Raw genomic sequence first — 21,199 nt, 5'->3', positions numbered from 1 at the left:
TTGTGTGGCCCCTGAGTCTCATCTTCCTTGCCTGTGAAATGGGGGGTGACAATGATGCCGTCTGGCAGGGATGTCACGAGAAGCAAACAAGAGCATGTGAGAGGGTCTGGTACCCAGGCAGGGCTGCCCATCCTCTGTCCTCCCTTCTTCCTCACTGAGCTTGGGTGCAGGCAGATGTGTGTGTGCCTGCACATCCGAACTGCCAGGAGGCTTCGGCGTGGCCCAGTGCCTGGGCCTGCCCCCACAGACTCTGGTTCCATTGATGTGGAGTAGGGCCTTGATATCAGGACTTTGTAAAACTCCCCAGGAGATTCTCCTGTGCAGCCAGAATTGGGAGGCTCTGGTCTAAGTATGTACACGTGGGTAAGACAGGAACTCTACCAGGAGACCCAAGGAACTAGTCCCATGGACGGTCTCTGGGGAGAGCAGCCAGTGGCCAGGGCCCGAGGCGGGCAGTGTGGGAAGGAGGAAGATGTTTCTCTGGATACCCTTGGGCCTTGTGAATTTTGTTCCATCTGCACGTATGATCTATCCAAAGAGTAAATTTAAATGTTTATAATCAGAAGCAAATGGGGCCGGGTACAGTGGCTCGTGCTTGTAATCCCAGCACTTTGGGAGGCCAAGGCGGGCAGATCACTTGAGGTCAAGAGTTCGAGACCAGCCTGGCCAACATGGCAAAACCCCATCTCTAGTAAAAAATACAAAAATTAGCCGAGTGTGGTGGCACATGCCTGTAGTCCCAGGTACTCAGGAGGCCGAGGCAGGAGAATCACTTGAATCCAGGAGGTGGAGGCTGCAGTGAGCCAAGATCTCACCACTGCACTCCAGCCTGGGTGATACAGCGAGACTCCATCTCAAAAAATAATAAGAATAAGAATAAGCAAATGGGATTAAATTCAGCTCAACTCACTCCCAAGATTGGCAGGAAGTCCTTGATAGAAGTATTTTCAGGCCAGGCGTGGTTGGCTGTTGCCTGTAATCCCAGCACTTTGGGAGGCCAAGGCGGGTGGATCTCTTGAGCCGAGGAGTTTGAGACCAGCCTGAGCAACATAACAAAACCCCGTCTCTACTAAAAATACAAAAATTAGCCGGCTGTGGTGGTGCGTGCCTGTGATCCTAGCTGCATGGGAGGCTGAGGTGGGAGGATCGCCTGAGCCTGGGAGGTCAAGGCTGCAGTGAGTTGTGATGGCACCACCCACTCTCACCTGGGTGACAGAGTGAGACCCTGTCTCAAAAAAAAAAAAAAAAAAGAGAGAAAGAAAAAGAAAGAGAGAGAGAGTGAAGCATTTTTAGTTCCTTCCTCTTGGGTCCACGGGCCTTACAAGAACCCCAAGTTTCCCTGGTCCCCGGGAAATGGAGGTGACACTGGCCTCAGCTGTTATGGGCTGAATTGTGTCCTGCAAAATTTCATCTGTTGAAGACCTAGGCCCCAGTACCTGAAAACAGGACTTCATTTGGAAATGCGGTCTTTAAAGTGGTAATTAAAGTCAAATGAGGTCCTTAAGGTGGGCCCTAATCCCATAAGCCTGGTGTCCTCCTAAGAAGAGATTAGGACACAGACACACACAGAGGGACAACCAAGTGAGGACACAGGGAGAAGACGACCATCTACAAGACAAAGGCAGAGGCCTCAGAAGAAACCAACTTCGCCAACACCTTGATCTCAGACTCCTACACTCCAGAATTGTGAGACAAGAAATTCTGTTGTCTAAGCCACCGCATCCGCCTAGGCTTTCAGACAACAGTGTCTTCAGAGCATCCACCCTGTGTGCCAATTTCTCCTTTTCAGCTCTTCAAAATACAAAGTCCTGGCTAATGCCCTTCCTTCCCCGAGCAGCTGTAGGGCTAGACACCATGTAAGGACGTTTCTCAGTCTTCTTGTCTTTCTTCCTCCCTCTTCCCACCCTCCCTTCCTTCCTTCCTAACCTTCTGCAGCCTCAGGACCCTTGCAGTTGCAACCAACCTCATTTTTGCTTGTTTCTTTTCTTTTCTTTTTTTTTTTTTTTTTGAGATAGAGTCTCACTCTGTTTTTGTTTTTGTTGTTGTTGTTTTTCGAGACAGAGTCTTGCTCTGTTGCCCAGGCTGGAGTGCAGTGGTACATTCTCAACTCACTGCAACTTCTGCCTCCCGAGTTCAAGCAATTCTCCTGCCTCAGCCTCCCAAGTAGCTGGGACTACAGATGTGCGCCACCACACCTGGCTAATTTTTGTATTTTTAGTAGAGACAGGGTTTCACCATGTTGGCCAGGCTGGTCTCGAACTCCTGACCTCAGGTGATCCTCCCGCCTCAGCCTCCCACAATGCTGGGATTACAGGCATGAGCCACCATCTCCGGCAGGCTCTTTAACTTTTTAAATTTTTTTTCCTGAGACAGAGTCATACTCTGTTGCCCAGACTGGAGTGCAGTGGCATAATCTCGGCTCACTGCAGCCTCTGCCTCCAGGGTGCAAGGGATTCCCCTGCCTCAGCCTCTCAAGTAGCTGGGACTACAGGCACGCGCCACCATGCCTGACCCTGTCACCCAGGCTGCAGTACAGTGGTGCAATCTCGGCTCACTGTAACCTCTGCCTCCCGAGTTCAAGTGATTCTTGTGCCTTGGCCTCCCGCATAGCTGGGATTACATGCGTGCAACACCACACCCAGCTAATTTTTGTATTTTTAGTAGAAATGGAGTTTCACCATGTTGGCCAGGCTGATCTTGAACTCCTGACCTCAGGTGATCCACCCACCTCAGCCTCCCAAAGTGCGCAACTAACCTCATTTTATTTTATATCATTTTATATTTATTTCATTATTATTTTTTTGAGACTGAGTCTCTCTGTCGCCCAGGCTAGAGTGCGGTGGCATGATCTCGGGAAGAAAATAGCAGCTGAACGATCCAGCACAATAGGATGGGCAGAGCCCACTGGAGTTCCCTTAGAGTGAGCAGGAGCATAAAGCCCAGTGGCCAGAGATCTTGGGCAGAGCCCGCTGCAGGAACACAGAGATCAAAAGGAAGATAAACAGAGGACAGAACTCAGACCCAGAGTCAGACAGCACTCTGCCCAGGTCTGCGGCCACCAGCTGCAGGAGCCTGGGCACCTTCCTTAACCTCTCAGAGCCTCTTTGCTCATCCATAAAATGAGGAATAAATTATTCCTCCCTCGCAGGCGGTGCGGTGAGGATGAAATGAGAGAGGAGTTTGAGGCATGTGGCTCTGTGCACAGTTTTGTATAGAATACCTCACTTAGCCTTCCTCCGAACCTCAGTTTCCCCATCTTCGAACTGGGGGTCGCAATAATCCCTCCTCAGAGGATTGGGGTTTGATTGGAGAAGCAATGGGCAAACCACTGGAACATTTAAGACATCCACACCAGAGCACCGGCATTGGTGTTCCTCATCCACCGGAGGGCATATCCCACGGGCTCTGGGACTCAGAAAGGAAATTCTCTCAGGGCCTGCAGGCTGAGGCTGAGTCTAGAAGAGCATGAGTGGCCTGGGGAAGGAACCCATTATCTGCCCAGGGTGGCCAGTGCTCAGGTGCACCCTGCAACCCCATCTCTGCACCCCACCCACAGTGACATGCTGGGCGACGGAGCAGAGTGGAGACGTCAACCTGCCTGAATGTGCCAAGTGCCCACGTGAGCAGGGGGTGCTGTTATGCAGCAAGAGCCTCTTGGTCTTCCCGTCTCTTCTTTCTCTCCAGATGTTTGACCCTCAGGGACTCCTGTCTCCTACCCGGCCTGAGGTCCCAGACGGTGTGGAGTGTGGAGAGGCGCTCAGCCTCAGGGGTGGTGCAGACCTGGGCGTGGGACCTTGCCCTGTCCCTTCCTGGTGGCGTGACCCCACTGGGACTCCCTCTCCTCTTCTAGGGGCTCTACTGAGTGAGGAAGGATGCTTGTCTCTGCCTGCAGGAGGCCGGGAGAGACTCCAAGGGGACCTCTCACTAAGCAATCTGAGTATAATTGAATCCTATTTTCCGCACCCTGGGAGACTGACAGTCAATGGGAACCCAGCGAGGGCCTGCTGAGATAATGAACAAGGAAGTCCTTGGAAAACTGCAGTGTGCATGCAAATGGGCCCCTGTGCCAGCCTCATTCACATGGATTTTTAAACTCCGGAAAGCCGGGGCAGTCATCCTTGCTTAAAGTGAAGTAGACCCATGCATTGGGGAAGATCCTTTCCCTTCCTGGGGGCTGGAGAGGGCGACAGTGACAGGCACCCGTCAGGCTCCTGGAATGCTGCAAAATAATCTGAGCATCTTCTGTGGCCTGCCCCCGCCGGCACCTGCACCCCCATCTCTGCACCCCACCCACACTCAGTGACATGCTGGGTGGAAGGAGCAGAGTGGAGACGTCAACCTGCCTGAACATGCCAAGTGCCCACGTGAGCAGGGGGTGCTGTTATGCAGCAGGAAAAGGACAGGAGTGGATGCTTCTGCCCAGAAGGGGTTCTCTTCCTCGCTGCCTCCATTTCCAAAAAGACACTGAGGTTCAGAAACTGAAGCTCAGCAAGCCCCATATACACACACAGCTTGGAAGCAGCAGAACGGTGATTCCAGCCTGAGTCACCACAATGTCCTGGCTTTGTCCCATGACAGCATGAAGCCTCCAGGTCCTCCATTTGTCCCCTCCCTCTGTCCCCCACCTCTCCCTAATCCCAGTCCCCTCACCTAGATGGCTCTCCTACCTCCAGGCTCCCTCCACTTAGCTCCAGCCTGGACCCATCTGCGGAGGTGCCTTTTCCACAAAAAGCTTGCTTTACGTTTCTGTCCTAACTTCGCTCAAGAACCTGCTATGACTCCCTATTACTTCTAAGAATCAAGACTGAAATTCCTAGCCAGGCACAAAAGGCTTCTTGAGCATCTGGTTCCATCTCACCTATATAGTCCCATCTGTCCTTGCCCTGCTTACAGACCCTCTTTCTCCAAGTGGGCTGATCTGTCAGCCCCTCCTCTAAGAAGCCTCCCCAGCGGCACAGACCCACAATAGTTTCATCTCCTCTGAATCATATATATAGTGGGGAGAATAACGGCTCCTCAAGAAGTTCATGTCCTAATCCCTGGAGCCTGTGGATATGTTAGGTTACACAGCAAAGAGAAATTCGGGTTGCAGAGGGAATTCAGGTTGCTAATCAGCTGGCTTTATTTTTATTTTGTTTTATTTTATTTTATTTTTTGAGACAGAGTCTCGCTCTGTCGCCCAGGCTGGAGTGCAGTGGTGCGATCTCGGCTCACTGCAAGCTCCGCCTCCTGGGTTCACACCATTCTCCTGCCTCAGCCTCCCCAGTAGCTGGGACTACAGGCACCCGTCACCACGCCTGGCTAATTTTTTTTGTATTTTTAGTAGAGACAAGGTTTCACCACGTTGGCCAGGTTGGTCTCGATCTCCTGACCTCGTGATCTGCCCACCTCAGCCTCCCAAAGTGGTGGGATTACAGGCGTAAGCCACCCTGCCCGGCCTCAGCTGGCTTTAAAATAGGGAGGGTATCCTGGATTCCCCTGGACCCAGTGGAAGCACAAGGCCTTTTAAAAGTGGAAGAGGGAGGCAGACAGGTCAGAGCGAATGTGATGTGAGAAGGATTTGACAGGCCATTGCTGGCTCTGAAGATGGCAGGCGGCCACAACTCAAGGAGCATGGGCAGCTGGAAAGACAAGAAAATGGATTCTCAGCTAGGCACGGTGGCTCATGCCTAGAATCCCAGCATTTTGGGAGGCCAAGGCAGGAGGATCATTTGAGCTCAGAAGTTTGAGACCAGCCTGGGCAACATAGTGAGACCCCATCTCTACAAAAAATACAAAAATTAGCCTGGCGTGGTGGCACATGCCTGTGGGCCCAGCTACTTCAGAGGCTGAGGTGAGAGGATCACTTGAGTCTGGAGGGTCCAGCCTGCAGTAAGCCGTGTTGATGCCACTGCACTCCAGCCTGGGCGACGTATAGGAACCTGTCTCAAAAAAAAATAAAATAGCCAGGAGCGGTGGCTCACGCCTGTACTCCCAGCATTTTGGGAGGCCGAGGCGGGTGGGTCACCTGAGGTCAGGAGTTCAGGACCAGCCTGGCGAACATTTGTACTAGAAACTACAAACATTAGCTGGGCGTGGTGCTGCGTGCCTATAATCCCAGTTACCCGGGAGGCTGAGACAGGAGAATTTCTTGAACCCAGGAGGCGGAGCCAAGATCGCGCCATTGCACTCCAGCCTGGGCAACAAGAGCAAAACTCTGTCTCAAAAAAAAAAAAAATTAAAAAAAGAAAATAAAATGGCTGGGCGCGGTGGCTCACACCTGTAATCCCAACACTCTGGGAGGCTGAGGCAGACAGATCACTTGAGGTCAGGAGTTCGAGACCAGCCTGACCAACATGATAAAACTCAGTCACTGCAAAAAATACAAAAATTAGCCAGGCATGGTGGTGCGTGCCTGTAATCCCAGTTACTCAGGAGGCTGAGGCAGGAGAATGGCTTGAACCCAGGAGGCGGAGGTTGCAGTGAGCCAAGATAGCACCACTGCATTCCAGCCTAGATGACAGAGTGAGGCTATCTCAAAATTTAAAAAAAAAAGAAAAAAGGAAGAAACATAAACATAAAATAAAGAAAATGGATTCTCCTCAAGAGTTCCAGAGGCACCACACCCCTGCAGACACCTTGATTCTAGCCCAACTGTATCTATGTGAGATTTCTGATCTATAGAATTGTAAAATAACAAATTCATTTTGTTTAAGCCAGTAGGTGGTAATTTGTTAAAGCAGCGATAAGAAGCTAATACACCCACACAGAGGAAACCATACCAGCTGCCAAAATAATCTGGGGCCTGAGTCCTTTGATGAGCCACCTAACTCATTAGCCTTGATTTCTTCATCCGTAAAAGCCGAACGGCAACGTGACCTCTTAGGTCTCTCGGGAGGGCTGAGGGATGCTGAGGACAATGTAAGTCCCATGGTTCTCATTGCTGCTGAGGTGGCGCAATTACTCTGAAGACAGATATTAATGACCCCCAGGTTCTCCCTTCTGCAGATTAAAAATCCCAGCTCACACCTAGTGTCATTCCTTGCGTTTCTAATCACTTATAGGAAGGGCCTTGTCTTCATAAATAAGTTGCCAGCATCGCAGGGCTCAGACTGTCTTCATTAAGGACTTTTAAAAAAATTATTCTTCTGGGTATATAGGTAGCTCATGTCTGTAGTCCCAGAACTTTGGGAGGCCAAGGTGGGTGGATCACTTGAGCCCAGCAGTTTGAAATCAGCCTGGGCAACATGGCAAAACACTGTCTCTACCAAAAAAAATATATATATATATATACACAAAATTAGCCAGGCATGGTGGTGCACACCTATAGTCCCAGCTACTCAGGAGGCTGAGGTGGGAGGATCACTTGAACCCAGGAGGTCAAGGCTGCAGTGAGCCATGATTGCACCACTGCACTCCAGCCTGGATGGCAGAGAAAGACTGTCTCAAAAAAATCATTCTTACTATTAATAATAATAGATTATTATAAACAATTATTATAAATAATCTATTATTTTTTGTGTCTTTTGTCTCTATCTTTTATCTTTTGTCTCTATCTCTGTCTGTCTCTGTCTCTGATGCTTTTGCTTGTCCTGACAGGAGGGAGAGCTGAGGAGGGAAGAGGAGATTATTATAAATAATCTATTATTATTATAAACTATTATTATAAACTATGATTATTCCAGTAGTTCTCGACCAGGGCCAATTTTGTCTCTGGGGACATTTGTCAATGTCTGGAGACATGTTTGATGGTCACAACTGAAGGATGCTACTGGCATCTAGTGGGTGGAGACCAGGGGTGCTACTCCACATTTTGCAAGCACAGGGAAGCCCCCTACAACGGAGACTTATCCAGGCCCAAATGTCCACAGTGCAGAGGCCGAGAAACCAGATGTTCAGCACGTGCTAGGCTAGTTGGAGACATTTTGCATCCATGATCTCCAAACGTTACAACAACTCTGCAAGTCAGCACTGTCCGGCAGAAGGTCAGAGGCTCAGAGAGGTCAAGGAAGGTGTCCAAAATCACACAGTGGGGAAGAGGCTAAGCCAAGATTTCCTCACGGGACTCTGCCGTCTGCTCTCAAAGCCAGGGGGGCCCTCCTGTGTCCACCTTCTGCAGGTTGTGGGGTGTCATGTCTGTGTCATAGGAACCTCTTGCTGATGAAGACCTTGGTGTCCAGGCTTGTCCATCCCATCAGAGCCCCTGGAAAGCTCCTACTGCCCCCACCTGCTGCAGCCCAAAGAAGAGAGAGGGCAGGGGAGAAGGGAGGTGCTCGGGCGATGCTCTTTTCTTCAGTGGCATGTGTTTGTTTAATAGAGGGCAACGAATTTCCCCAGGACACCCCTGTGGTGTAAATATTTACCCATCAGGAGCTCCAGGAGGACCCTGTCCTGGAGACAACGTGAAGCCTTGAAGAACGTGCAGACTTGGAAGGGGAGCAGAGGGAGCCAGGAAGGTGGTGAAGGGGGAGGCATTGGGGAGAGGAGGAGGGAAGCAGAAAGAAGGGGAGAAACCCCTCTCCCAGCACCAACCTCACACATGCTGCCGTCTCTCTCTCATTCACTCTATCACCGTCTCCAACTCTGTCTGTCTTTCATCTCTATCTCTGTCTGTCTCTGTCTCTGATGCTTTTGCTTGTCCTGACAGGAGGGAGAGCTGAGGAGGGAAGAGGAGAGCGGGCTGGTGGCAGCCAGGTGGAGACTTGTCCCCCGAAGTCTCCAGACACCCCTTCCTAAGTATCTCTGTCTCTGCATCCATCTCTGATTCTGCCTCTTTCCCAGGACCCACTCCCTCTCCCTCTCTCTCTCTATATATATATCTTTTGTCTCTATCTCTCTTTCTATATTTGTCCCTCTCTGTCTGTCTCTGATTCACTCTGTCATTCTCTCCTTCCCTGTCTGCCTTTTGTCTCTATCTCTCTCCCTGTCTTTCTGTCTCTGATGCTCTGCCCTCTCTCTGTTTCTGTATATCTGTCCCTCTGTCTCTGTCTTTATCTCTCTGTCTCTATTTATGTCTCTATCTCTGTCTCTGTCTCTCTCTGATTCACTCTGTCATTCTCTCCTCTGCCTTTTGTCTCTATCTGTCCCTTTCTGTCTCTTTCTGTCTCTGATGCTCTACCCCATCTCTGTCTCTCTATATCTGTCCCTCTGTCTCTGTCTTTCTCTGTCTCTGTCTCTGTTTCTATCTCTCTGTCCCTGTCTCTATCTGTCTCTGTGTCTCTCTCTGAATCACTCTGTCAGTGTCTCCTTCTTTGTCTTTTGTCTCCATTTCTGTCCCTCTCTGTCTCTGACGTGCTTGCTCAGCCCCCTGTTGTCTCTGTCTCTCTATCTCTGTCCCTCTGTCTCTCTGCTGTCCTGTCTGGAAACACAGACTTGTGACATAAAACAGGTGACAGCACTCAGGTCCAGGCTCTGTGAGGCCCAGTGTCTGTGCCTGGACCCAGGGAGGCTGCGTGTCTGCAGGGAGGGCAGGCCCGTGTCGTGTCAGGATGGACGGGCAGGCTGAGGTCTTCAGGGAACAGAGGGGCAGAAGCCAGGAGGGAGGAAGTGGCCAGTGAGAGCCCCTTCCCCAGACAGCAAGAGGCCGTCACCCTCCCCCTGCCCCTGAGCCACACAGATAGCATCTCAGCCCTCAGCTTCACCCTGAGCAGCCCTCTCCATGCCTCCCAGCCTCAGTTTCCTCATCTGCAAAGCAGGGATAGCGGCACCTTCCTCTCGGGGTGGGTGAGAGTGCTCCAGAGTGACATGAAGGAAGCCGCTGGTGAGACCCACATGCAAGGCGGACGGGACACACGGGATCCTGTCCCTCTCTCTCAGGGCTGAACTCTACAGCACGTAAATATTTGCTGAACAAGGACAAATTCCACAAGTGGCAGAACTATCTTGAAAATGTTCTATTTGCACAAGAACTGGCCACACTGGCACCACGACCCCAGGGGAGGAGTCGGGCTGATTATTTAACACAAACTCACACACAGGGCTAACCAGGAGCTGCAGAGTCGACGAAAAGCCAGGCTTCCAGTGCCAAGGGCTTCTTTCTCACTTTACAGCTAGTACAGAAAGTGAAGTGCCCTGCCCTGCCCTGCCCGCTGCCAGACGTTTCCGCATGGTATTTCATGTAGCCCAGAGGTGACTATGATCCTTAGCGTCACTTTACCGTGGAGGAACGTAAGGCGGCCACCCACCTGTTTATTCAACACACATCTGCCGGGCACCTGCCCGGCTCCATGCTCCAGACACAAAGTGGCCGACCAGGAAGCCAGAGTCCCTGTGGCGTGGAGCCTACGTCCTACTGTAGGCAGACAACAGAAACACCACACAGTTCCAGGGTGTGACATCTGCCATAAAGAGGGTGGGGGAAAAGTGGTGTGGTCAAGGCCTGTGTGGGGGTGGGGAGGGGTGGAGTGATCCAGGCAGGGGGTTCCACAGGTGCAAAGGCCTGGGGGCTGGACGAAGCTGAAGGCTGTTGGAGGACCAGGCAGGAGGGCAGAGTCTTGGAGGCCTAGGTCAAGTGATGCCCAAGCCCCCCTGCAGGTAAAGGCAGGCACCAAGTTTCACCCTACTCGTTTTCTGGGTGCCTGGTTTTTACACATGGATGAGGGGAGCAGGAGAGGGAAGAGAAAAGGGCAGAAGCCAGGGGCTGAGATAGCACAGGGCAGGTGGGGGCCCAGGTGCGTCTAAGCCCCTCCCACCCCATCACCCTGCAGGATCAGGCACCTGAAAGGGGATCTTGCCCCAGGGGGTCTCAGTCCCCTGCAGAAGCCACAGGGCCTGGATTCCCTGGAATCAGCCTTGTCTGTCAGATCCCAGCTGCTCTCCCTACCATCCGCAGGCCTCAGGGCTTCCCCGCCTCTCATCCTCCCTTTCTTCTCCCTAGAGAGAGGGGCTCATCCTTTTTACCCACTCAGGAACCGCTGCTAACAAAGCCAGGCGCCAGAGCCGCTGACATCATATGCTGAGGGCCCATGTCTGCTTCTGCAGGGGGACAAAGGACAGACGAGTTAACAAAGACAGGGGCAAAGTGAGGCAGTAACTGAGAGAAAACCCAACCCCTGGGTCCGGCACAGAGATAAATGAGGGCACAAAGCCCCCTCTCGAGTCACCTGGTCGACCTGGAGACACTGCCAGGCTCGAGGCCCGTCTGGGGCTTGTCATGAGTCAGAGAACTCTGGAGATGGCAGATCAATAATTGTCAGAAACAACCGGCTGGCTGAGGTTAGGCTGGGGGCCTCCCCCATCTCCATGAACGCACAGCTTGCGTTGGCAGAGCCGCCTGGCAAGGGGGCCGATCTCTTCGCCTTGCTGAGGATAATCTCCCCACACTAAGACCTGCAAAGTTTGACTTAAATGTTCCCGTTGCCTGGGCAACCTTCTCCACTGGTTCTCCCCTGTCATTCTTCATCGAAAACCCTGGTAGGAACTTTTTGCTTCAATTGGAAACTTACAGTTGCCAAGGCAACCCCATCAAAGCATCCTGAGGTTGCAAGTGGGCTGTAGGTGATGGGGGGAGTCCCATCTATTGTTGGCCCAAGGTGGCTGCAGAGAGGGGAGGATGGATGGGGCAATGGTGGGTGAGGTGAACACCATTTGGGGTAGAGCATGGAGGGGAAAGAGGGAGTTTCCGGGAAAGAGAGGACAGCAGGACTCCACAAGCGCATTCATTCATTCACTTGCTTGTCCATCATTCATTCCCTTGCTCATCTACAACCACTTGAGCACTTGTTATGTGTTGGACTCTCTGTTTCCTGAGGGCTTGGGGGATGAAGGAGTGGGTAGACCCCTCCTCAACACACACAGCCCTCTGACATGGAAAAGCGTGAGCGGACAGAGTGCTGGTTTTGGAGTCAGATGGACCCGGGTTTTTCTCTGGATTCCCAACTCTTTCCTCATTAACAAGTGCAGCATAAGAGTAGAACCACTTCTGAAGATGTGGGGAGCCCCAGACGAGGCCTCAGGTGAGGAGGACCAGTGTCAACGTGTTGCCGTGGGGACCGGGTTGTTGGTTGGATCTTCTCATTCGATGCTCCTCCTGTCTTCAGAAGTCCCTGGTCAGTGACTGTGGCTCCGGTTGGATTCTCCAGTGGGAGTGAAAGGGCCAACCCTGAAGGTGGCCATTTGGTGGCGAAAGGGTGGCAACGTAGAAACCAGGCGGAGTCAGGCGGGCGAGTCTGGGCGAGTCCTCACCCACTCAGAGACAGCGCTTCCTCCCCTGGAGTCTGTCCCAGGAGGGGAGAGGGAAAGGGACAGGGGAGGGAAAGAGAGAGGTGTGTGACCCTGGAGGGGGTCTTCCTGCGAGGGCTGTCTGGGCACGATCTCATTTAATGCCAGCAGTCCCGGGGGGCAGTTTTCCTTCCCCCTGTTCTGCAGATTGGGAAACTCAAGTTCAGAGAAGTGGAATAAGGTCGCCCAGAGAGGAAGCAGCCTCTCCAGAACTCAACCGTGGGCCATGTTCTTTCCAAAATCCCTCATCTAATTCTCGTGACAGTCCCAGGAGGCGGATTCCATTATCCCCATTCTGTTGATGAGAAGAACAAATCTGAGAGGTCAGACAGCTCACCTAGGATCACACATCTCCTATAGCACCCTTCCCTGTCTCCTTCTCAGCCCAAGGCCCAACCATCCCAGTACTGTGGGAGGCTGAGGCAGGAGGACTGCTTGAGGCCAGAAGTTCGAGACCAGCCTGGGCAACATAGCAGGACCCCATCTTTACAAAAAAAGATTTTTAATTAGCTGGGCATGGTGGTGCACACCTGTAGCCCCAGCTACTCCAGTGGCTGAGGCAGGAGGACCACTTCAGCCCAAGAGGTTGAGGCTGCAGTGAACAGTGATCGTGTCACTGAACTCCAGCCTGGGAGACAGAGTGAGACCCTGTCTCTAAAAAAAAATAAGAATAAAAATATAAATCTTAGGATGAGTAGGATTTCGCCCAAGAAAGAGGAAGGGCTTTCCAGGCAGAGCATAGAGCATAGCCAAAGCCAGTAATAGGACAGAGCAAGGCGCCGGAAAACTGCCACATGTCAGCATGGGCGGGGGCACAGAGGCCACAGCAGGGGCAGAAAGACCACGGCTGGGACAGAGGGGCCACAGCTGGGACAGAGAGGCCACAGCTGGGACAAAGAGGCCATGGTTGGGACACAGAGGCCACAATCTGGACAGAGAAGCCACGGCTGGGCAGAGAGGCCACAGCTGGAACAGAGAAGCCACAACTGGGAAAAAGAGGCCATGGCTGGGGCAGAGAGGCCACAGCAGGGACAGAAAGGCCATGGCTGGGACAGAGAGGCCATAGCTGGGGTACTCAGCATGGGCTTAAGTGCAGACACAATAGGGGCAAGAAGCCTGGGCCTCTGTCAGTTCCAAAGACACAGCGATTCATTTCTGCTTCGTTTCTGTGCTTGCCTAGAACGTTCTTCCCTGACTGTATGGCTGGCTCTCCTCCTCCTTCAGTTCTAGGCCTGAGTGACAGCGGCTCAGAGAAGCCAACCCTGACCAGCCCTGAGAAGCAGACGCCTCAGTGAGTCCTCATCTCACTACCCTCGGTTTCCTGCAAAGCCCATACGGGTTGCTTTCCTGCTCCTAGTTCTTCAACCTGCCCTGCTGACAACCCCCTTTCCTCCTGTGGCTTTGCCTCATCTCCCACCAGAGGCAGGGTGTCCTTTCCCACCACACTGATGCTGGACTTGACCATGAGGCTTGCTTTGGCCAATGGAATGTGGGCAGAAGTGAGTGTCCCAGTGCTGGGCATTGCAGGTCCCCATTCACTTCTTGCCCGTCTGCCACCACCATGGGACAAACAAGTCCCAGGTGGCCCAGTGGTCCATGGATGAGAGGCCCAGGAAGCAGCCCTGGAGCTAAGCCCGGTCTAGTCACTCCATCTGTTGATCCCCACTCAACAGACAGCCTTCAGAGTGAGAATAATGCGTGTCGTGTGAAGCCACTAAACCTGGAGGGTGTTCGTTTGTGGCATTATTATGATAATAGATGACCAATGCCCAGCACTTAACACCTCCCTCGGTTCCCTCTGTCTCCTCATCGCTGTCTTCTCCCACACCAGGCTGGATGCATGCTCCTGGAGAGCCAGGACCCTTGTCTGTCTCATCCCCCATTGCATCCTCGGGGTCTGATGTCCGGCCTGGGGCACTGCGGAACTTCAGATGTGTGCTGAGTGAGTGAATGACGAATACGATGATGTTTTGTGGGGCCTTTAGCAGGAGTGGAGGGTCTGGCATGTGGTTAGGAAGATTACTCCAGCTGCTGGAAGAGGGGAGGGATGGCAGTGGGGAGGACTCTGCAGAGGGGGCCAGTGGGGAAGCTCCCACCACGGTCCAGAGGGAGACAAAGGAGGCTGGGACCCCAGAATGAGCAGAGACGAAGACATAGCTAAAGCCAACTTCGCCTTCCCGTAGGCCAGGCTCTCCGCATAGCTCTCTTCGTTCGATCCTCACGACCACTGTACGAGGCAGATGCTTTGATCATTCTTACTTTCTAGAAGAGGAAACTGAGGCATAGAGAGTCCGGCCCTGAGGTCCTCATGCTGACTCCTCCCCCAAGCCCTTGTTTCCGGTCTCATTTTCAAAGTAAACATCAGCAGACATGAGACACCACATGTGTGGGAGGAGGGGACAGTTCCCCACCTGGGGAGAAACCAGGGAAAGGGCGTTGTTGCTTCTTGTAGTTTTATCAAACCTGCTGGGTCATTCCCCTGGATTTTTTTGGGCACAATGCCAGGCCCCAGGGGCCCCATTTCCCTGGGTGGACTCGGGGAGGCAGGATCTGTGAAGACTGAGGGGGCTAAGGGCATAAAGGGGCTTCACAAGAGCACGCTGCTGCCCGGTCTCTCCCAGCCCCTCTCCTTGCCTGCCCCAACCTGAAGGCTGTGGACGGTTTCCTCCTTAAGAGTTAATGAGCTGGCCGGGTGCGGTGGCTCACACCTGTAATCCCAGCACTTTGGGAGGCTGAGACAGGCCGATCACTTGAGGTCAGGAGTCCGAAACCAGCCTGGCCAACATGGTGACACCCCGTTTCTACTAAAAATAGATTACGGGCATGGTGATGTGTGTGCATAGTCCCAGCTACTCAGGAGGCTGAGGCAGGAGAATCCCTTGCACCCTGGAGGCAGAGGCTGCAGTGAGCCAAGATCGTGCCACTGCACTCCAGCCTGGGCAACAGAATACGACTCTGTCTCAAAACTAAATAAATAAATAAATACATAAATAAAATAACAACAACAACAAAAAGTCCATAAGCCCCACACCCTCCTCCCAGGAATGAGAGAGGACTCCTTATAGATACAATCTCGGGCATCGCTAAGCCATGTGTCACTCAAACCCAGAAGGAACAAGGGGCTCTTGTGCAGGCAGCAAAACCCTCATGTGGGCTGGGAACCCCCAAACCCGCCGGGGAAGGAGCGCGGAGAGTAACACTCCCATCTGTTCCACCCTTTGCAGTTTACAAAGCACTTTCCCACACAACTTCATGTCGAATCCTCACAGCAACACCGAGAGGGACGCAGGTTTCCCACCCAGAGCTGGGAAGCCCAAGGCTGATGCTGCACACCCTCAGCCAGGAAGGACCAGCAGGACCAGCCTTGGGGCTGAACCCTGGTCTTCTAGCTGCCGTCCCTGAGCTGGTTCTGTCCTCCTAGTGAAGCGTGGGCCACTGCCCCGAGTCACAGGGCAGAGCAGACTGATGCCTTAGGGTATGGGTGATGTTGAGGCCCCCGGAGGGCTTGGCTCATGCAGGGGCCTCGTGACCCACCTGGGGAGTTGGGGCAGGACACTGGTGACCGGAGGACTTGTCTCTGCGGACGGAACTAGAATCTCTAGAACAAACCCCCCCTTCAGAAAAGACTCTCAGAAAGGATTTGGGTGATGAAGATGCTCAGGGAACCGAGATGAGAGAAATATGAAGGTGAGGGGGTGCGGTAAGGCCAGGACTAGAGGAGAAGCCAAACTGGAAAATTCTGAGCGCAGAGTTGAGGGAGGCTTCCATTCCTCACTCCTTCCTCCCACTGCGGACGGGCAGCCACTCCCTCCTGCAGGTGCCCTGGCCGTTCCTCTCCACATGCCGTAGTGCTCACTGGCAGCATTCTCCTTGGTTGTTTCTTGTCTGCCTCGCCCACAAGACTGTGAGCTGGCCTCTGAGTCATCTGCTCGTCCACTCGCCCATTCACTTCCAGGGTGCGCAGCAGCTCTGTGTGCTGGAGGTACAGCGATGGGGTACTAGACAAAGTCTTACATATGGCTGGTGTGAGAGACAGTGCTGGAGTCAGGAGAGAGGGCTTCCCTTTCATTTACACCTGGACACTTGGCTTCCTCTGTGGGGAATCCCAGTGCTAGAATGTTCCAGCCAGGGCCTTGTTCTAATGACCCACTTTCATTACGGATCATGGCAGGGACACCTCTCCCTGCAACACCCTGACATACCCTTATTAGGGCTGCTTTGTTCCTTCTGCTCAAGACGTTGCTTCCTGTTAAATTCGGATATGCCTACCAGAGGAGAACACACAGAGCCTCATCCATCATTATGCTGAGTTTTTTTATTGGGATGATTTGTTCCAGCGCTCAGTACAGAGCCTGGCACAGAGAAGCACTTGCTGAACAGATACAGACCAATCCACTCACTCTGTAAATATGGGCGCAAATGCCCACTATGTGTCAAGCACTGGGCTAAGCAGAAAGATGTGGAGACAAACCAGATGCAGTGTTGCTGACCTCAAAGAACACAGGTTGCAGTATGACCTGACTGAGAAGTACCATCTGGGAGGTCACTCCAATTTTCTGAGTATCGGGTATCAGTAAGTTATCTACTCAGCTGAATTGGACCAAATGCTAAAACATCTTCAAAGCATAGTCAAATGCAGGGCCAAGTGTGGTGGCTCATGCCTGTAATCCCAGCACTTTTGGAGGCCAAGGAGGGCCGATCACCTGAGGTCAGGAGATCAAGACCATCCTGGCCAACATGGTGAAACCTATCTCTACTAAAAATACAAAAAATTAGCCAGGCATGGTGGTGGGTGCCTGTAGTCCCAGCTACTCAGGAGGCTGAGGCACAAGAATGGCTTGAACCCAGGAGGCAGAGCTTGCAGTGAACTGAGATCGCGCCACTGCACTCCAGCCTGAGCAACAGAGGGAAACTCCATCTCAAAAAAAAAAAAAAATACAAAAATACAAAAATTAGCCGGGTGTGGTGGTGCATGCCTATAATTCCAGCTACTCGGGAGGCTGAGACAGGAGAATCACTTGAACCCAGGAGGTAGAGGTTGTAGTGAGCCGAGATCGAGCCACTGCACTCCAGTCTGGGCAACAGAATGAGACTCCGTCTCAAAAAAAAAAAAAAAAAAAAGCATAGTCAAATGCATCTAACACAGGTTACACTTTCCCTTAATGGCCCAGAAAGCCCATCAGGACTCTGAAACATGCCAGGGTCCGTGTCAGGAGCAGCTGCCCTCAGGTGTATCCACCTGTGAGGTCACTCTTACTCCCATTTCACAGATGAGACAACTGAGACTCAGGAAGTTCCCACGGCTAGGAAATGGCAGAGCTGGGGAGCAAACCCAGGCTGGTGTGACCCCACAGTCTATGTTCTTTCCGGACAGCCCAGCTCTCGGTTTCCAAATAGAATGTCCACCTGGTGAGCTTCCACCTCCATCTCATTGGCCAGAAGCAGGTCACAGGGTCGCTCTGGCCACAGAGGAGTCTGGGAGGTGAGTGCGTTCACTGGGCTGCGTGGGCATAACTGGCATTCTTTAGAGAGGAAGAAGGAGAGGGGAGCATGGGTAGGCAACTTTGCTGCATCTGCCTCATTTTCTAAATTTTTTCTATAGACAGGGTCTTGCTACATCACCCAGGCTGGTCTCAAATGCCTGGCCTCAAGCAGTCCTCCCACCTCCGCCTCCCAAAGCAGTGGAATTATAGGCATAAGCCCCTGTGCCTGGCCTCTGCCTCATTTTGGATGATGATGCTTATCACTGCCATAAACGTCATCATTATTATCATGGCCATTACCTGCCTGTCTCCAGCATACTCCCAGACCCAGGCCAGCAGGGCAGCTTCCCCTACCCCTGCCCACCACACACACAGACCCCACAGGAGGGACCTCCAAATCCCCATCTCAACCACAAGTCACAGGCCACAGGGGCTCCTCGCCAAGCTCTGGGCCGCGACAGCCCAGGAGGGATCCAGGATGTGCCCAGATGGGGTTCCCAGCCCTGCCCCTCCATCAGCCCCAGCCCCAGCAAGGCAGCTATTTTGAGAGCAGCTGGCTGCAGACAGCACCTGGTGATGGAGCAGCTCTCACTCGAGTCCACAGACCCTGCCTGACACCCTCTGCTCTCTCTCTGCTTCCCCCTTGAATTACCTGGCAGCCTTCACTCCTCAGCCTCAAGCCCTCCTCTCCCCACCTCTCTCACCCATTAATTCCTCCCCACTTCCTCTCCTCTCCCTCTCTCCCTCCTCCCCTTTCCTCTCTCTCTTCTCTGTTCTCTTCTCTTCTCTCTCTCTCTCTCTCCCCTGCCTGTCAGTTCTAATGAATTCAGTCAACCTTTCCTGAGTCCCTCATATGACCACAGCACCAATGCTAACATGGATTGAGCCTTTACTGTCTGCCAGGCACCAGGCTCTTCCTTTGTAGCATCATCTCACTTAATCATCAAAGCCAGGACAAAAGGCAGGAACTATCCCTGCTCCCATTTTACAGATAAGGAAACTGAGGCATAGAGAGACCAAGTAAATTGCCCAAGATCACAGACCCAGTAACAGCAGGGCAGGGATTCAAACCATGTGTTCTGGCTCCTTACCCTCCAAGTCTACGGCCCACGGCCCCCTCCGAGGCCTGCACTGGGCTCAAGGGGCACCATCCTGAACAAGGAATTCACATGCAGTGCAGGAGACAGAGCCATGAACAAGTGCAAGGACCTGGCAGACTGGAATACACAAGAGCGTCCCCTCCGGGCCCCCACTGTGCAGGAGGCTGCAGGGCTGGAAGCGGAGGAACTGTTACCAGAAGGTGGTCCGAGCAGGCTGCATTTGGAAAGGTGGAAAGGTGAGGGAGAAGTCCAGGCAGAAGGCACAGCCCAAGGGTGTGAGCAGGTTCAGGCAGGAAAAGATTCACAGGCCAGGCCAGGGTGAGGTAGGCGCAGCACTGGCATGGCCCTGAGAGGGAACCCTTGCACAGATTTTGCACCTTGGCGCCAGACACGGTGGCTCATGTCTGTAATCCCAGCACTTTAGGAGGCCGAGGGGGGAGGATCGCTTGAGGCCAGGAGTTTGAGACCAGCCTGGCCAACATGGCAAAATGCTGTCTCTACTAAAAATTTAAAAAAAATTAGCCAGGCGTGGTGGTGCACATCCCCAGCTACTGGGGAGGGTGAGGTAGGAGAATCACTTGAACCTGGGAGGCGGAAGTTGCAGTGAGCTGAGATCATGCCACTGCACTCCAGCCTGGGTGACAGATCGAGATTCCATGTAAAAAAAATTTTTTTGCACCTTGGGCACCTTGCTCGCCTCACTCATGCTCATGTGGCAATCGAATGAGTGGCAGTTTAATGAGGAATGGCGAGGAAAGTGCAGGGCTGGGCTCAGGAGTGCTGAGAGGGAGAGTGTGGTCCTCAGGCTGAAAAGCAAAAGCCATCTCCATGGCTGCCCAGAGGAGGATGCAGTTTCCAGAGCTGTAAAAGGGGGGCCCAAAGGCCAGGGCAGGAGCTAGGACCCTGTGAGAAGGGGGCCAAGGACACGTACCCTCACTTTATCCTCCTGCCACTGTCCAATCTCCAATGTTTCCAAGGCAAACCCAATGGGAAACAAACAGAGCCCACTGATGCCTCCTGTCGGGGGCAGAGTAGTGGCCTGGAAAGATGTTCATGGACAAATCCCTGAAACCTGTGAACACGGCGCCTTCCATGGCAAAGGTGCAGATGAGATCAAATTAAGATGGGGAGATTATTTGGGGATTATCAGGATGAGCCCAGTGTAATCACAGTCATTAAAGAAGGAGGCAGGAGGCAGAGCCAGAGTAAGGAGAGATGGTGACAGGTCCAGAGGGTGGGAGGGAATTGGAGGGAGCGTGGAAGGGGATATGCTGCTGGCTTTGAAGACAGGCTTAGAGGCCCCGAGCTAAGGAATGTGGCAGCCTCTGGAAGCTGGCAAAGGCGAGGAAACTGATTCTCCCCAGAGCTTCCAGGAAGAACCAGCCCTGCCTGCACTTTCATACTTTGACTGTAGCCCCGTGAGGCTGATTTTGAACTTCTGACCTCCAGAACCATAAGAGAATAGAAACATAAGAGAATAAATGTGTGCTATTTTAAGCTACTGAGTTTGTGATGGTTTTTTTTTCTTCTTTTTTAGTAGCCACACTTCTCCATCCATGGATGTCGGCCCCCTAGGCCGAACAGCAGAGAGAGAAGCGCAGACGGAGGAACCCACCACGCAAGCAGGCAGGCAGCAAGCGAGTGGTGTGTCTGGGGGTGGTGGGCCTTCCGCTGGCACTGGAGTATAATATACACGGGTGGCATGGGGTGGCAGGTGGGGCCAGGGGGTGAAGGACAGGACAGCCGGGAAACAACACCAAGCAGGGGAGCGTGGACTTTCTCCTTGGGCAATGGGGAGCCACGGGAGGTTCCTGAGCAGGGAGTAGCTCGATCAGATTTAGATTCTACCAGATTGGTGAGGAGCTGAAAGGGAACAGGGGAGACTGGAAGGACAGAGGGAGGGACCCGTGGGATGCTGTTGCAACACGCAGGCTGGCCAATGGGAAGGGGCCTCTGAACCAGATCAAGAGGCCCGGCTTGTGGCTTTGGATCTCCTTTAGGCAGTTCTAGCCATGCCAACTCGTCCTGGCCTCACCTTCACACCCATGCCACATTCCACCTCTAGGCCTTTTGTGCTTTTTCCTTCCCTGGCCTGGGACACCCTTGCTGCTCCTCTCCATTGATCCTTCCCAGCCTTCAAGGTTCAGCTGAAGGGCACCTCTTCCAGGGAGCCTTCCCTGATAAGCCACTGAAGCCACAGGGCCTCAGGAATCACCTTGCCCAGTCCTCCTCTGCCCTTCCATCCCTCACCTCTGCCCACATACCCCCACTGCCAGGACACCCACTGCCTGGGTTCCAATCCCACCCACTCCACTTCCCAATATGTGACTTAGCCTGTGCCTCAGTTTCCACACCTGTAACATAAGCACAAGGGAATCACCTACTCTGTGGGGCTGTGTGAGGGATAATAGGTACTTA

Source organism: Gorilla gorilla, chromosome 23, assembly GCF_029281585.2.
Source record: "Gorilla gorilla gorilla isolate KB3781 chromosome 23, NHGRI_mGorGor1-v2.1_pri, whole genome shotgun sequence".
NCBI lineage: Eukaryota > Metazoa > Chordata > Mammalia > Primates > Hominidae > Gorilla > Gorilla gorilla.
Note: the sequence above shows the minus strand (reverse complement) of the source record.